The sequence below is a fragment of the Rutidosis leptorrhynchoides genome, chromosome 2, assembly GCF_046630445.1.
Source record: "Rutidosis leptorrhynchoides isolate AG116_Rl617_1_P2 chromosome 2, CSIRO_AGI_Rlap_v1, whole genome shotgun sequence".
NCBI lineage: Eukaryota > Viridiplantae > Streptophyta > Magnoliopsida > Asterales > Asteraceae > Rutidosis > Rutidosis leptorrhynchoides.
In genome coordinates, this window is record NC_092334.1 from 512,759,013 (window position 1) to 512,775,659 (window position 16,647).

The window sequence follows — 16,647 nt, forward strand, 5'->3', positions numbered from 1 at the left end:
TCTACGTTGAGTTGTACCACTGGCATACTTCCCTGTAGCTTGGTAACTAATATTTACAGCGGTATTGTAAACGCGAATCCTGTTGATAGATCTATCGGGCCTGACAACCCCAACCGGACTGGACGACCAGTATTCAACGGTTGCACAGTACTTCGTTTTGTGACTACACTTGGTACAGTGTAGTAAGATTTCATATTAAAGGGAATATGCGACGTGAAAATGTTAAGTATGGTTACCAAGTGCTCAACCACTTAGAATATTTTTATTGAAATGTTTATATACGAAATCTTGTGGTCTATATATATATATTGCTGCGCACTAAACCTATATCTCACCAACTTTATGTTGACGTTTTTAAACATGTTTATTCTCAGGTGATAATTAAAGCTTCCGCTGCATTATGTTGAATCTAAGCAGGATCATGCGTACTCATATTTGTGTCAAAAATAAAACTGCATATCCTAGGACGTGTGTTGTAAAATATGCTAGAAATCGTGTTGTTATTATCATTTGTAAAGTTTGTAAGTCGAAGATTATCGTTAAACGATAATCATCTTTTTATTGTCTAAAGCTTGTAACAAAAATAATGGTTTGGTTTGTAATGTATAATATATGCAGTTTTCCTTTTTAAAAATGTCGCATATAGAGGTCAATACCTCGCAATGAAATCATAGAGATATATGCGGTGACGGTTGATGATTGGTGGTGATTTATGTCGATGTTTCAAGGTGATGGAGGTGGTTGTTCTAAATGGGTTTGAGGTTTAAAAGTGTTAATAGTGGTGGAAGTAAGGGTTTGAAGAGGGTGGTGGTTTAGGTGATGTGGTGGTGATTATGGTAATTAAATGGGTTTTGCATTTGATCGGAAAATGAAATGATCAACGAGCAGGTGGTTATTTGGTGTTGTTCAACGAGGCAGAATCAGAAAATACGAATAGATATGTTTCGTGAAGGTGGTGATTGTATATGGTGGTGACTAGGGTATTTGGCTTCGGTTGTGTTCGATAGAAAGAAAGGAATAGAAACACGGTGGTGATGAGTTTTCGAATAGTTCTTGAAATCGAATAACAAGTCTCAGTTAATGATGGTTCATCATCAAGTAATTGTCTGATTTATAAAAGAGATGTGTGGGGCTCGACAGAATATCACAGGCGAACAGGAAATGTAGAAAAAAAACAACAGCAGATATTGACTTTATATAATGCGTATATATCTTTGTTTCTGTATAAATCATATATCTGTTTCCGTTTATATCATTTATCTATTTCTCTGTGTATATCATGTATCTATAAGTATTTATATATATTGTAATTACACTTAATAACTAATAATAATAATAAATTAAATATTAGATACACTAATAATAAAAATAGTACTAATCTTAATGATAAAAGGAATTAATAACATAAGAAAAAAAATACTAAATATAATAAAGTTAAATGTAATTAATATAAATGCTAAGATATTGATCATATTATCATTTTATAATAATATTAATAATAATTTTTTTTTTTTTTTTTTTTTTTTTTTTTTTTCATAATCATATCTAGTAATAATAATAATTTTAAGCATAACAAGTTACATGTATCAACTTTCAAATCTATATATTTATGTTATTAATAGTATTATCATTAATTATAATATTAACATTAATAATAATAATAAAGGTAATAAAATTATATACTTTATACTTTGTTATCAGTAACAGTTATGTGCGGACTCACTTATAATCAATATACTATATCTATTCAAATTTTTAATTATTTTAAGTTATTTTTTTTTTTTATAATAACTAGATCACTTAATAGTTCATTAATATATTTAAACTATTATTTATAACTATTTATATCTACAATTATGTAAACACTCATAGGTTCGTGAATCGTCAGGCTTGGTCAAAAAGGTAACTAATCATCCAGGTATAGATTTCAGACTTTCTAGACTCAACATTAGGGTTTTTGCTTATCGTGTCGGAAACATATAGAGATTAGGGTTTAAATTTGGTCGGAAATTTCCGGGTCGTTACAGTACCCACCCGTTAAAGAAATTTCGTCCCCGAAATTTGGTAGAGGTTGCCATAAACAACAATAGGAATGTTTTTATGACGAATATGAGGTAAATACGGAGTTTTATCATTATTGAAAGATATAGATAAAACGATTCGATCATGTGAAGCGCACGAGTGAAGCTATCACAAAAGAATGAAATGAGTGATTATGGATTTGTTTTAACCGATGACATGATTAGGATTGAATTCCAGAATTTAAGGGATTTAAAGAAAATCTTATGTAACAAGATTTGGCTTTTTAGGGATCAGAATCTTCTTTGATTTAATGTGGCAATCTGTTTTGATTTCTCTGTCGGATATTTCACTATAAATCTACCTCCTCCGTTTCCTTATTCTCCACACCTTCTATTTGCTGCGATTTATTCTCCAATTTCTATTTCGGGACATTGTCCCTTCGTTTCTTCTTCCCGTCCTCTAGTCAAGCGAGTAATGATCCCAAATTCATAGGTATGAACATAGCTAATGCTCTTAGAAAGAAATGGTAATGGCAAAATTTTGATTTGTCCAATTACCAGAATATCTTGGAAAAGATTGAACTATCAAAATGATATTTTCCTTATACGTTTGGGAATTAGATAAAATGTAAGAGTCGTGTAACATGGCACCTGATGACTGTACTGTGAATCATCACATTCCATTAGAAACCCAACATGACTTACTGTAATATAATGAAGTTGATCAAGTTTCATTATATTATACTAATTCATGCATCAGTTCCCAACACTACTTCAAACATTCATATTTTAAACTTAGAGATTTCAGAATTTAGAAACTAACACAGTTTCTTTTATGTTGTAACGCAGATATTACCGAGAAATAAATATTCTCAGATAAGAATACTTATGAAAATATCCTCAGAAATATTGAGGATATTTATAATGAAAGATATGATAATATCTTGGAATTTCTAATGTCGAAGAATGACGATGGAAATTGACCTGTAAGGGTTTAGATTCAGAAGCAAGGTGTTTGCTACAGAATTATCATGATTCTTTATGTACAAGTTTAGTCCCTGAAATTTGTTCAGAGTTTCCTTCACGGTTTGCTCAATCCGGTTTTCAGTACCAAATTTTCTATCGAGCGTTCCTAACACTTTCTCCTTTTATTATCAACTTTTGGTCATTAAGACCGTATACAACATGCGGCTTCATCAGCATTTCAAGAACTACTTCATAGTTTAAGATGTTTTTCAGAAACTTCACATTCGAGGTATGAAATTCTTAGAGGTAATATCATAAGTATAGCTGGAGAAGTTCTGCAAGATTCTCAAAATACGACTTGCGGATTCCGCCAAAGGAATAACAAGTTACTGGTACATCTGCTGATGATGTTGTGAAATGTAAAAGGTTCTTCGGTAACGACGATGAAAGGACAAGGTATAAATATCGCGGTTATAATAGGAGTAGTTTTACCGAGAAGTTGAAGTGGAGCTGTGACAAAATTAGCTTCTTGAAAAGGAATTGTAGAGTTGTTTTTGCTAATGGATGATAAGGAATTTGACGCGGATAAGTTTTAACTATAACTTCGGTTTCGAAAGTTTTTCAGGTGCATAACTGTATGCATAAATCTTTTTCCGTAGACGAGATGCGGCTGGTTCAACTTCTCAATCGAGATGTTTTCAAGAATCATGAAAAGATTTGATTGTAATTTGTCGAGATACAAATGAGGTTTAGGATAAAATCAAGTGGCAAACTTGAAGAATTATTTAGTTTCATATATTATAATCAACATTTTAATTCATTTTAATTGTCCAAAGTTAGCAGTTCAATAGTCCAATGGTTCATATACAGTTATATATATAATATTCAATTTAATACGTATCGTGACCCGTGTACCGGTCTCAGTATTGGTCACAACTCAAACCATATATATATTTTGGAATCCACCTCAACCCTGTATAGCCAACTATAGAGTGTCTATGGTCGTTCCGAAATATATATATGGATGGGTCGATATGATAAATCGAAACCTTGTATACGTGTCCCGTTATTTAAAGTGCGTATAATAAATAAATATATATCATGACCCATGCACCGTGTTGTCTCAGAATTAATCCGACGTATTGCGTACATGTGTCCCGACTTAAAAATGCATAAAAGTAAATAACAGAAATTAAATGACGTTAAATAAAAGTGCGAGAATGTAAATTGCGATAAATTAAATGTTAATCATTTAGCTGGGAACAGTTAGCCGGAACAGTTAGCGTGAAACCCTATCACAATTTCAATTAATTAAATCGTCTGTTTCTAACAATTTTTATTTTGCCAATGTTTCTTCATTATGCCACTTGTTGGATTCGGATAGGTAAAAATCCAAATATGAAATTTAAATGGAAATGGTTAATCTGGGGTGAACGGATACGTATATCGGTAATTGTAAGTAGGATAATAAATGATCGTTGAATCAGATTCGAAGAATGTACAGTGTAACTTGTTAATGTGAATTCTAAATATTCCTTGGGTACTACCCACCCGTTAAAATATTTTCATCATTAACAAACATCTCGTATATATATTTATAATACTTTTAATACTTTGAATAATTCCTTAGTCCGTAGTTAGCGTTTCGATGTTAGTAATTCAATTTTAATGGTTCATTTTTAGATGTTTAATATACCCGCAATAAATAAACCCCCAACGAAATAAATAAAACTCCCATAAAACCCCATCGTATATGTGTTGGTCGAGATTAATCTTGACCCATGGTACCGGTGTTGTCAAATGACGTGTTGCGTACATAAAGTACCGGTGTTGTCAAATGACGTGTTGCGTACAATCATGGGATCTTATGATTAATCTTCTCGTGTTGTTTACGGGTGATCCTGAACCATATGAAATTGAATTATGAGTACATATATATAAAATATCATGTTATCTTAGAAATATGTGATTTATATCTTTTTTTTCCAATTGATCCCGTAGTTGAAATGATCTAGGATAACCAATTTTGTTTCGGTCATAGTTTCTTCGTTACAAGTCCGTTTTCGTTGATTCAAATTGCCATCTTCTTGGATCGAGTTCTTCTTTAAGACTATGAACTGTAAATACCTTGGTTTGTATTCAAAATCATACGGCATAAGTGAAACATTAGTGAAACATATGAAGTTAAACATTTTGTTACAAAAAAAATCATTTAATGACCATTTTTCTAAAAATACTTATACTTTGAAAAACCAAGTTTTACCTTATTAAATTAGCATATATTTAAGTTATATTACAGGTCTTGAAGTATTTTAAAAGTTAAGTTAGAAGGATCTATTTAGTTTGCAAACATGTTTGAAAACATTCAAACTATGTTCTTGTTGTTAAACTTTTGTACCACAAAATAAGATAGCTATATATATATGAATCGAATAAGGTTATGAACATAGTTTCTACCTCAAGTTCCTTGGATAAGTTTGCTGTAAAAGAGGAGTAAGAAGCTAGAATCAAAAGGATGATAGAAGTGGATGAAAGATTGGAAGTAAGTTGGTGTTCTTGGAGGGTTTTCTTGAAGTGTTTTTGTATGGTTTTCTTATGGTGTTTTAGTATGGTTTTTGAAGCTAGATCTTCTTGAAAACTTTGCTGAATTGATTAAGGGTTTTAAGGCTTCAAAGTATGTGTGTGTTTTGGCTAAAATATTGAAGTAAAATGAAACAAAGTGATGATACATATATACACCATAAAAAACGTGATTATGGTGTATATATGTACAAAATTTCAATTAATCATTTTATGTATTTAGTCATAATTGCATCCAAATACAATTACCTAGCCCTAAGGGCATGTACAATGGCTGGTTAGGTAGTGATTTGACATGTATGTACTATTAGTAAATACGTATAGAAGCTAGGTATGATACGAGTACTTATACTCTAGATATACGTATAGAAATTTTGTGAAAAATGGAATGAGGATTCAAATATAGCTATCTTTTGTGAATACACTTATATGATTTTATGTATTTAAGTCTTAAAAGTGAGTAAATACATTACTTATACGATATATGTATAAACATTATAAGTCTTAAGTATTTATGTCAAATAACGTTACGTATAGTTATCGTTTTGAAAACTTAAGTTAGTAGTTTCAAAATATACTTATAACTTATAGTTTTTGATACAAAATAAGATATTAAAACATTCATTAATCATGTTAAATATGTATATATACATATATATACGCAAACGTATAATTATCATATATTGTATAGTTCGTGATATCGTCGGTCAAACTAGACGGTCAAACGTTGTGTAAAACTCTTTTCGGAAATATAAATCTTGACAATTTGGATTACTTATCATGTTGGTAAGTTTTAATTTATATTAATCTTATAAGTATAGAACGATCGAAAAAAAATGCGGGTCAACTTTAGGGTTTTTGCTTATCGTGTCGGAACCATATAGAGATTAGAGTTTAAATTTGGTCGGAAATTTCCGGGTCGTTACAGTACCCATCCGTTAAAGAAATTTCGTCCTCGAAATTTGGTAGAGGTTGTCATAAATAACCATAGGAATGTTTTCATGACGAATATGAGGTAATAATGAAATTTTATCATTATTGAAAGATTTAGATAAAACGATTTGGTTATGTGAGACGCACGAGCGAAGCTATCACAAAAAAAAAATGAAATGAGTAAATATGGAATCGTTTTTAATCGATGACGTGGTTTAGAATTGATTTCCGGGATTTAAGGGATTTAGGAAAAATCTTACGTAATAAGATTTGGTTATTCGGCGATCAGAATCTTCTTTGATTTAATGCGGTAATCTGTTTCGATTTCTCTGTCGGATATTTCACTATAAATCCACCCCTTCGTTTCCTTATTTTTCACAACTCGCATCTTCTACTCTTTCTCCTTAATTCCTACTTTAAGGTATCCTTTGAAATGCTTCATCCCGTTCTGATTTTTGTTATACTTCTAACTTTTATATCTTTCATTCTTCTCTTCCATCTACCGCCAGAAGAATCTATTCACTTTTATGATTTTCTTGGAATTATAATGTTTCTAATTCTCCCGTGTCTTTACGTCGCCATACGTATTGATATACATGGTTTGTAGTTTCTGGGTGGTTGTTGGGTTTGATATCTTTCCTTATACTTCGATGCTCCTGCTTCTGTTTTCCATAATCATTGTCATCCATAGTTAATATTCTCTCCTATTTGCTGTGATCTATACCCCAATTTCTATTTTGGGACTTTGTCCCTTCGTTTCTTCTTCCCGTCCTTGAGTCAAGCGATCAATAGTTCGGAATTCGTAGGTATAAAATTTGGAATGAACCTAGCTATTGGTTTTAGAATAAAATTGTAATGGCACGATCTTGATTCGTTAAATTACTCGAATATTCCGGAAAAATAGAACTATCAAGGTGATACGTTCTAATATGTTTGGAGACTTGATAGAATGTAAGAGCCGTGTAACATGGCACATGATGACGGTACTGTGAATCATCACATTCCATTAGAAACTTAACATGACTTACTGTAATATAATGAAGTTGATCAAGTTTCATTATATTATACTAATTCATGTATCAGTTCCCAACACTACTTCAAAACATTCCTATTTTAAACTTGAAGGTTTTAGAACTTAGAAACTAACACAGTTTCTTTTATATTGTAACGCAGATATTACGGAGAAATACATGATTTTGGATAAGAACAGTTGTGAGAATATCTCCAGAAATATGGAGGATATGTATAACAAAAGATATGAAGATATCTTATAATATCTAAGATAAGATGATGATGAAGAATATCATCGGGAAAGGTTTAGGATAAGGGGTAGGTTTTTTTTTTTTACTAATGGTTTCAGCAAGCACTGAATCGTTTGAATCCTTTGAAAGCAGATTCAGTTCTTGTGATTTATCTACATCCTCCTTCATACTTTGCTCAATCCGTTTTCCAGTTCCAACTCTCCTCTTTTTCTAAGCTTTACCAATACAATGTACTTCATCATTAAACTTTTGACTGTTCAAGTCGTTTACAGTTTTTTTTTTTTTTTTTTTTTTTTTTTTTTTTTTTTTTTTTCTGCTTCTTCAGCATTTCAAGAACTACTTCATAGTCCAGGATGTTTTTCAGAACTTCACATTCGAAAAATGTAATTCTTAGGGATAGTCGTTCTCGGTATAACTGGGAGAATTTCTACGAGATTTTCAAAATACTGATTGCGGGTTTCGCCAAAGAGATAACGAGTTGCTGGTACGTCTGCTGATGATGTTGTGAAAAAGGTTCTCCGGTAACAACGTCGAAAGGACAAAGTATAAATATCGAGATTATAATAGGAGTAGTCTCACTGAGAAGTCGAAGTGGAGCTGTGACAAAATTAGCTTCTTGAAAAGGAATCGTATGATTGTTTTTGATAATGAATGATAAGGAATTCGACGCGGATACGTTTTAACTATAACTTCGGTTTCGAAAATTTTTCAGGTGCATCACTGTATGCATAAATCTTTCTTCCGTAAACGAGGTGCGGCTGGTTCAACTTCTCGATCGAGGTGTTTTCAAGAATCATGAAAAGATTTGAATGAGGATTATAATTGTCGAAGTACAAATGAGGTTTAGGATGAAATCAAGTGGCAAAATTGAAGAATTGTTTAGTTTCATATGTTATAATCAACATTTTATTTCATTTTAATTGTCCAATGTTTCTTCTTTATGCCACTTGTTGGATTTGGATAGGTAAAAAAAAATTCAAATATGAAATTTAAATGGAAATGGTTATTCTGGGGTGAACGGATACGTATATCGATGGTTGTAAGTAAAATAACAAATGACCGTTGAATCAGATTCAAGAATGTACAATATAACTTATTAATGTGAATTCTAAATATTCCTCGGGTACTACCCACCCGTTAAAATATTTTCATCATTATTAGTTTGTACGAAGGAATTTTTAATTACTATCTTTATGAAAATATACTTGCATATATATTTTCTTCAGAGATAATCATAGATTTAATGAGTCAATAAGATAATAAACTCATTTGATTTATCGTTAATTCTAGATTACATAATCTCTAAGACTTTAGAAATTACATAATCGTCATACGATACGTAAAGCGAAGATAATCGATGTAGAACGATATATAGAACGAAGATCATACTCGAAGTACAGATATTGAGTCGTGTGATGTTGATATTCGAGATACAGATTGTGATGTTGAGATTTTGGGGGTGACAAGAGTACTGTCGGCGTTGATGATGGTGGTATAGATTATGCTGCTGGTGCTGCTGCTGGTGTTTGTAACCTTCGCACCGTATTTTCTAAAGCCACTACCCGAGCGCGAAGCTCGTTGACTTCTTCTATTATACCGGGATGATTGACGGTTGGAACGAGCGAATGAACAAGATTCGAAATATGGGATAGTATGTAATCATGACGAGATACTCTAGAAATGAGCGAGAAAATGGTGTTTCGAATGGGTTCGCTGGTAAGTGCTTCAGGTTCATCGTTAAGAGGGCAATTTGGTGGATGAAATGGATCACCTTCTTCTTGCCTCCAGAGATTTAGTATATTACGAACCCATCCCCAGTTCATCCAGAATAGATGATGGGAAATTGGTTGATCCATTCCGGTGACGCTGTTCTCGGAGCTCGAATGGAAATCCATGTCGGCGTAGCTATCGAAGTTGGAGGAATTCGAACTGGATGAAGAATCCATCTTGTATGGTCGGAGAAATGAATTTTTGGTTTGGAATAGATTATAGGAGTTGGGTTTGGTATTCTTCAATACATAATTTACATATGTATTTATAATACTCAAAATCCCGTGAATTACGGAGAATCTTTGAAATTCGTCAGGCAATGTCTATTGCAACAGATACGCTAGGATACGAATTTTGTCTATACACTATCGATGCACTAAATGCAGGCAGACGTACCAGCAACTCGTTATCTCTTTGGCGAAACCCGCAATCAGTATTTTGAAAATCTCGTAGAAATTCTCCCAGTTATACCGAGAACGACTATCCCTAAGAATTACATTTTTCGAATGTGAAGTTCTGAAAAACATCCTGGACTATGAAGTAGTTCTTGAAATGCTGAAGAAGCAGAAAAAAAAAAAAAAAAAAAAAAAAAAAAAAAAAAAAAAAACTGTAAACGACTTGAACAGTCAAAAGTTTAATGATGAAGTACATTGTATTGGTAAAGCTTAGAAAAAGAGGAGAGTTGGAACTGGAAAACGGATTGAGCAAAGTATGAAGGAGGATGTAGATAAATCACAAGAACTGAATCTGCTTTCAAAGGATTCAAACGATTCAGTGCTTGCTGAAACCATTAGTAAAAAAAAAAAAACCTACCCCTTATCCTAAACCTTTCCCGATGATATTCTTCATCATCATCTTATCTTAGATATTATAAGATATCTTCATATCTTTTGTTATACATATCCTCCATATTTCTGGAGATATTCTCACAACTGTTCTTATCCAAAATCATGTATTTCTCCGTAATATCTGCGTTACAATATAAAAGAAACTGTGTTAGTTTCTAAGTTCTAAAACCTTCAAGTTTAAAATAGGAATGTTTTGAAGTAGTGTTGGGAACTGATACATGAATTAGTATAATATAATGAAACTTGATCAACTTCATTATATTACAGTAAGTCATGTTAAGTTTCTAATGGAATGTGATGATTCACAGTACCGTCATCATGTGCCATGTTACACGGCTCTTACATTCTATCAAGTCTCCAAACATATTAGAACGTATCACCTTGATAGTTCTATTTTTCCGGAATATTCGAGTAATTTAACGAATCAAGATCGTGCCATTACAATTTTATTCTAAAACCAATAGCTAGGTTCATTCCAAATTTTATACCTACGAATTCCGAACTATTGATCGCTTGACTCAAGGACGGGAAGAAGAAACGAAGGGACAAAGTCCCAAAATAGAAATTGGGGTATAGATCACAGCAAATAGGAGAGAATATTAACTATGGATGACAATGATTATGGAAAACAGAAGCAGGAGCATCGAAGTATAAGGAAAGATATCAAACCCAACAACCACCCAGAAACTACAAACCATGTATATCAATACGTATGGCGACGTAAAGACACGGGAGAATTAGAAACATTATAATTCCAAGAAAATCATAAAAGTGAATAGATTCTTCTGGCGGTAGATGGAAGAGAAGAATGAAAGATATAAAAGTTAGAAGTATAACAAAAATCAGAACGGGATGAAGCATTTCAAAGGATACCTTAAAGTAGGAATTAAGGAGAAAGAGTAGAAGATGCGAGTTGTGAAAAATAAGGAAACGAAGGGGTGGATTTATAGTGAAATATCCGACAGAGAAATCGAAACAGATTACCGCATTAAATCAAAGAAGATTCTGATCGCCGAATAACCAAATCTTATTACGTAAGATTTTTCCTAAATCCCTTAAATCCCGGAAATCAATTCTAAACCACGTCATCGATTAAAAACGATTCCATATTTACTCATTTCATTTTTTTTTTGTGATAGCTTCGCTCGTGCGTCTCACATAACCAAATCGTTTTATCTAAATCTTTCAATAATGATAAAATTTCATTATTACCTCATATTCGTCATGAAAACATTCCTATGGTTATTTATGACAACCTCTACCAAATTTCGAGGACGAAATTTCTTTAACGGATGGGTACTGTAACGACCCGGAAATTTCCGACCAAATTTAAACTCTAATCTCTATATGGTTCCGACACGATAAGCAAAAACCCTAAAGTTGACCCGCATTTTTTTTCGATCGTTCTATACTTATAAGATTAATATAAATTAAAACTTACCAACATGATAAGTAATCCAAATTGTCGAGATTTATATTTCCGAAAAGAGTTTTACACAACGTTTGACCGTCTAGTTTGACCGACGATATCACGAACTATACAATATATGATAATTATACGTTTGCGTATATATATGTATATATACATATTTAACATGATTAATGAATGTTTTAATATCTTATTTTGTATCAAAAACTATAAGTTATAAGTATATTTTGAAACTACTAACTTAAGTTTTCAAAACGATAACTATACGTAACGTTATTTGACATAAATACTTAAGACTTATAATGTTTATACATATATCGTATAAGTAATGTATTTACTCACTTTTAAGACTTAAATACATAAAATCATATAAGTGTATTCACAAAAGATAGCTATATTTGAATCCTCATTCCATTTTTCACAAAATTTCTATACGTATATCTAGAGTATAAGTACTCGTATCATACCTAGCTTCTATACGTATTTACTAATAGTACATACATGTCAAATCACTACCTAACCAGCCATTGTACATGCCCTTAGGGCTAGGTAATTGTATTTGGATGCAATTATGACTAAATACATAAAATGATTAATTGAAATTTTGTACATATATACACCATAATCACGTTTTTTATGGTGTATATATGTATCATCACTTTGTTTCATTTTACTTCAATATTTTAGCCAAAACACACACATACTTTGAAGCCTTAAAACCCTTAATCAATTCAGCAAAGTTTTCAAGAAGATCTAGCTTCAAAAACCATACTAAAACACCATAAGAAAACCATACAAAAACACTTCAAGAAAACCCTCCAAGAACACCAACTTACTTCCAATCTTTCATCCACTTCCATCACCCTTTTGATTCTAGCTTTTTACTTCTCTTTTACAGCAAACTTATCCAAGGAACTTGAGGTAGAATCTATGTTCATAACCTTATTCGATTCATATATATATAGCTATCTTATTTTGTGGTACAAAAGTTTAACAACAAGAACATAGTTTGAATGTTTTCAAACTTGTTTGCAAACTAAATAGATCCTTCTAACTTAACTTTTAAAATACTTCAAGACCTGTAATATAACTTATGTATATGCTAATTTAACAAGGTAAAACTTGGTTTTTCAAAGTATAAGTATTTTTAGAAAAATGGTCATTAAATGATTTTGTTGTAACAAAAATGTTTAACTTCATATGTTTCACTAATGTTTCACTTATGCCGTATGATTTTGAATACAAACCAAGGTATTTACAGTTCATAGTCTTAAAGAAGAACTCGATCCAAGAAGATGGCAATTTGAATCAACGAAAACGGATTTGTAACGAAGAAACTATGACCGAAACAAAATTGGTTATCCTAGATCATTTCAACTACGGGATCAATTGGAAAAAAATGATATAAATCACATATTTCTAAGATAACATGATATTTTATATATATGTACTTATAATTCAATTTTATATGGTTCAGGATCACCCGTAAACAACACGAGAAGATTAATCATAAGATCCCATGATTGTACGCAACACGTCATTTGACAACACCGGTACTTTATGTACGCAACACGTCATTTGACAACACCGGTACCATGGGTCAAGATTAATCTCGACCAATACATATACGAGGGGGTTTTATTTATTTCGTTGGGGGTTTTATTTATTTCATTGCGGGTATATTAAACATCTAAAAATGAACCATTAAAATTGAATTACTAACATCGGACTGCTAACTACGGACTAAGGAATTATTCAAAGTATTAAAAGTATAACAAGTATATATTTATAACGTTTGTTTAAAAATGAAAACATATTGATATATTATATGTGGATAGGTTCGTGATATCAACCGGAAGACCGAGTCAAATTATATATATCATCAAAACAAGAGTGAGTATATAGTCCCACTTTTAAACTCTAAATATTTCGGGATGAGAATACATGTATTTTATGTTTTACGTAATGGACACAAGTAACTGAAAATATATTCTACGTTGAGTTGTACCACTGGCATACTTCCCTGTAGCTTGGTAACTAATATTTACAGCGGTATTGTAAACGCGAATCCTGTTGATAGATCTATCGGGCCTGACAACCCCAACCGGACTGGACGACCAGTATTCAACGGTTGCACAGTACTTCGTTTTGTGACTACACTTGGTACGGTGTAGTAAGATTTCATATTAAAGGGAATATGCGACGTGAAAATGTTAAGTATGGTTACCAAGTGCTCAACCACTTAGAATATTTTTATTGAAATGTTTATATACGAAATCTTGTGGTCTATATATATATATTGCTGCGCACTAAACCTATATCTCACCAACTTTATGTTGACGTTTTTAAACATGTTTATTCTCAGGTGATAATTAAAGCTTCCGCTGCATTATGTTGAATCTAAGCAGGATCATGCGTACTCATATTTGTGTCAAAAATAAAACTGCATATCCTAGGACGTGTGTTGTAAAATATGCTAGAAATCGTGTTGTTATTATCATTTGTAAAGTTTGTAAGTCGAAGATTATCGTTAAACGATAATCATCTTTTTATTGTCTAAAGCTTGTAACAAAAATAATGGTTTGGTTTGTAATGTATAATATATGCAGTTTTCCTTTTTAAAAATGTCGCATATAGAGGTCAATACCTCGCAATGAAATCATACGTTATCTAACACGTTCTTATGGTTAAGGACGGGTTATGACATGTGGTATCAGAGCGGTGGTCTTAGCGAACCAGGTTTGCATTAGTGTGTCTAACTGATAAGTCGTTAGGATACATTAGTAAAGTCTGGACTTTGACCGGGTCTGATTTAAAAAAAAAAAACTATTGCTTATCACTGTTGGTTAAAATTTATATGTAAATATTATATAAGTACTAATGGGTTAGTTGTTGTGTGATAGATGTCGAGCTCAAAAATTGTTATCACAATCAACGACTCCGAATCAGAATCTTCAGATGGCGTTCCAGTCATTAACCTGTCCGATGACGAAAATGATATCCTTGGGGAAGACTCACAAATTCCGGATGAACCAACTATAAAGAACCCGGAAAGTGAACCCGAGGAGGAAAGTGAACCCGAGGAGGAAAGTGAACCCGAGGAGGAAAGTGAACCCGAGGAGGAAAGTGAACCCGAGGAGGAAAGTGAACCCGAGGAAGAAATACAGGAAATTACAAAAGACGAGTTCGAACTAGGAAAGAAACGAAAGGCTAATGAATTAGAAAATCCAAATCCCGAGTTTAATGAGAATGATGTGGCACCAATTCCACTCAACACTACCACCCCTATCCCCGCTATTCCTATTCGTTCTGTCCCGGCATCCAGTTCTTCAGTCCCACAGCCAAAATATAGGCAGACAGTTAGGATAAGCGTTAAGCAAATCTTTGTGTCTAAACGTCCTAGAAAATAGATCAAACGATGCGCTGCTGTGTCAAACCATGGAACCGAATAATGTTTTGTATAATATTAATAGTGTGGTTTGCTTAATGTTCGATGTAAGATAAGCATATGTAAAATATTGAAGTATGAAATGCAATAATTTTCCATGGTTAAGTATTATTTAGATTGTAGTAATTGATTCTGTACTAAGCTATTAAGTATGAACATTAACGGGTAGGTACTACCCAAGATATAATTATAAAACGCTAATAAGAAGAAAAGGCTTTTATAATAATACCTGGTTCATATTATTAACAAGCTATAAATGTACTATAAATACACACTACATCTATAATATTCCATGTGAATAATTATTTTCTTTCATTAGGAAATGGCGCGATTGAATCGAATGACGGAACAAGAACTCGAGGAACTCATCAACCAGCGAGTGAACGACAGAATGTTATGGGTTGAGGCTGCAAGAGCTGCTGCAGTTAATCCAAATCCTCGTGTAGGATGCTCCTACAAGACGTTCCAAGCTTGCAAGCCATCATCATTCAGTGGAACGGAAGGACCGATCGGTTTAACCCGATGGATAGAAAAGATGGAGACGGTGTTTAAAATCAGTGGTTGTGATGAAAAAGACATGACCAAGTATGCATCGTGCACTTTACAAGATAGTGCACTCACATGGTGGAAGAATTATGTGAAGGCGGTAGGAGGAGATGTAGCTTATGATACTCCATGGGAAGAATTCAAAGCAATGATAATCACCGAGTATTGTCCAAGGAATGAGGTTATTAAGTTAGAAGATGAGTTACGAAGTTTGAAGGTGGTTGGTACTGAAATCACCAACTACAATCAGCGATTCATGGAATTGGTTTTACTATGTCCTGAATTGGTTCCAACCGAAGCACGGAAGATTGAAATGTACAAAGGTGGTTTGCCCAAAAAGGTCAAGGCAAACGTTACGGCGTCGAAACCTAAGACAATTCATGAAGCTATAACCATGGCAAACGAGCTAATGGATCAGGTCATCATGGATAAGAAAGTATCCAATACTGATGTGAAGGTATCAGGTAACAAAAGAAAGTGGAATGGAAATTATGATCGAGGTAACCAACAACAATCTTTTAAGAAACAAGAAAACACGCAAGGTGCGGGTAGTGGTTTAAGCTTTGGTTATAAAGGACAAAATCCTTTATGCAACCGTTGCCACAAACATCACTTTGGTTACTGTAGTGTGTTATGCACCAAGTGTAATCGACAAGGTCATCTTGCGGAAGATTGTAAGGCTCTCGTTACAAATGGCAACAAGACTCCTGCCACCAACGCAAATAGAACTGCTTTGGCTACCATTACTTGTTTTGGTTGTGGAAAACAAGGTCACTATAAGAGTCAGTGCCCGAATCAGAATGGCGGACCTGCACGTGGAAGAGCGTTTGTTATTAATGCTAGA